The sequence below is a fragment of the Triticum dicoccoides genome, chromosome 7A, assembly GCF_002162155.2.
Source record: "Triticum dicoccoides isolate Atlit2015 ecotype Zavitan chromosome 7A, WEW_v2.0, whole genome shotgun sequence".
In the NCBI taxonomy this organism is placed as follows: domain Eukaryota; kingdom Viridiplantae; phylum Streptophyta; class Magnoliopsida; order Poales; family Poaceae; genus Triticum; species Triticum dicoccoides.
In genome coordinates, this window is record NC_041392.1 from 83,695,927 (window position 1) to 83,698,431 (window position 2,505).

Sequence of the window (2,505 nt, forward strand, 5' to 3'; positions counted from 1 at the left end):
CCTCCTGGGCGACTCGGGTGGCGACTAGGGTTCCCCCCGCGCCGCCACCCCCTTTTCCCCGTTCTCCCTCGCCGCCACCTGAGGGTCTCGCCCGGATATTGCCCGCGGACGCCGGGGAAGGTGGCGGTGAGGCCTCTGACGCTTCGTCCATGGCGGAGGTCTTCGGATCTGGGGCGGCGGCCCTGTTTGGCGAGGCAGCGGCGTCCTCTCGGCTGGCGCCGGCTGCGGGTGATTCTGGCCGGATTGCTCGACCACGCGGGTGGTGAGCCGCCGGCGGGGGCTGGCTGCGGCGCGGAGTTTTCCCCTCCTCGAAGGATCTGAGGTTTGGCTCCCTCCTCCTTGACTCCTTCTGGCCGTCCCCTGCTGCTTGCGTCTCGTGCGCTGGATCTGGAGATGATGTGTGCTCGGTGGTGAGGCTTGGGACTACGGGAAACCGTTTGGTTGGCTTGTCCGGCCCGGCGGCAGCGACGCCTTTGGCGCCGTTCTTCCTCCCTGGAGGTGCCGCCGAGGTCCTCCCCTCTCCACCCTCGTTCCCCTCCCGGGTGAAAGCCCAAAATCCGGCTAGGATTGGGCGGCAACGGCGCGTTTCGTGTCGTGCTCCTCCTTGGAGGTGCCGCCTGGGGAGGGCTCGTGTTCGGGTGAGGTGTGTCAAAGGTCCGAGCTTTGGGCGGCTCTGGTTGTCTGGCGGCGGCGGTTTCGTCGGGATTTGCTTGGCCGACATTGTCCTCGTTCCCCTCAAGGGTGGTGCCCACTGGGTGTGGCGTGTTTGGCTCAAGGCTGGCGGTACGGCGCCTTCGATCCGGCGGTAGGGGATAGGGTTCCCCTTCCCAGCATTAGCAACACGGCCCCGGCGGTGGGCTCCCGGTGCTCTTCTTCAACGGCCGACGGGTCTTGCTCCTCGACGTTCTGCGGTCTTCCTTGATGTCCTTGCCGCCCTTCTTCAGCAGCTGCTCCCGGTGGCTTTCCGGCAGTCTACTGGTGTCCTTGGTTGCGGCGGCATAGTGGATGTTGTGTGCTCATTGTCCATGGTGGTGTGCTCTGCGGTTGCTCCTGGCTCCGAGGTTGCCATCGCTTCTGCTCTAGGGTGAGCGCTTCTCAGGTCCGCTGTTTCGATGCCTTTCGATCCAAGGCGAGAGGGAAGGGTCCCTCTGCGGCGCGAGAGGAGGAAGACGCCTGGTTTTCTTCATCCTGCGAATCAGCCTAGTTCATGCCCACACTCTGTTCTAGCAGGTCTTCATCCTGCTCTGCCAGTCGCTACCTTTGTTATCAGTTTTGCTGCTGTCTTCGGCTAGTACATGCTATGGGCTCGGTTGTATTCCTTTCGTGCTTGTGCGCTGCGTTGAGTTGTAAGCTTCCTAGAGTGCTCCCTTGTATCGTTGGGCCGATGTGGTTTGGTGTATGTTTGTAATTCCTGACCGGTTGATGGCTTTGTTAATTCAAAGCCGGGCTCTTCGCGAGCCTTCGTTCTAAAAAAAACTGCCCAGTTAGCTGATAAATAGGGGGTTAATTTAGTTATTCCACCGATAAATCAGTTAGGAGGCTACTCACGACTCCCTACTCATCTCGGTCTGCCCCGCACACTGTCAGTGAGAACCGATAGTTTAAAACGAGGGATGTCGTTGGAGGGCCTCCACCTGGTTGGCTGTCCATCCGCGGACATTTGAGGACGCTCGTTTAAGGGATGGTGTTGGAGATGCCCTAAGCAATACCAAACCAATCAGAGATAAAACAAAAGATAGGAGATATACTTCATTCATTTGAATCATCACTTATTTGAATGTTAGTAACCCAAAAGTATCTTTTGAAGCAAATTATAAATATAGTCGTTTTCCTTGTGATAACGGTCTTGCTGACGCCGATAACAATGGCGTATGTGGACGTCGTTTTCCTCATGGAGGTGCCATCATGGATCTCGTTTCAACTCCACCATCTTGTTTCATGGTTGCCCGGTGGGAACCTATGATCGGCCTTGCCCGGTCAGATGACAGGGTGTGTCCTCACATCACTTCCTTCTTGAAGGTGTCATCTTGGAGACCCATACGATGGCTACCGTTGCTGCATGTGGTTGGACTGGGTGTGCTTGGTGGTGGTGGTGCGACCAGATGGGGGTCGACGGTGGTGTCGTCTTCTCAGGACCTGGCAAAGACACTATTTGGTGTTGTCGAGCGGCCAAATGCTTCTTCGTGTCTCTTCTGCAGTGGTGTTCCTTTGGGGTTTGCCGGCAGTGCCTTTGGTGCCGCAGTGCTGCCATTTGTTCCCCCTCGTGATGTTCCTCGTGATGTTCTTCTATACGGTAACCCAGCGATTCCTCTTCTCACCAAATGAGCTACCAAGAATTATTTGTCTGCCATCTACTTGGGTCCTTTGTTTTTGTCTGTTTGAAGTTGGATGTGACCTCCATTTGCACTCCGCCATGGTCTATGACCGGCCTTGGTAGAGATATGTTCTTCTAAGGCAGTCTTTGTGAGCATGTTACTTTGCTACTTCCCACCAATTGACCCCCCC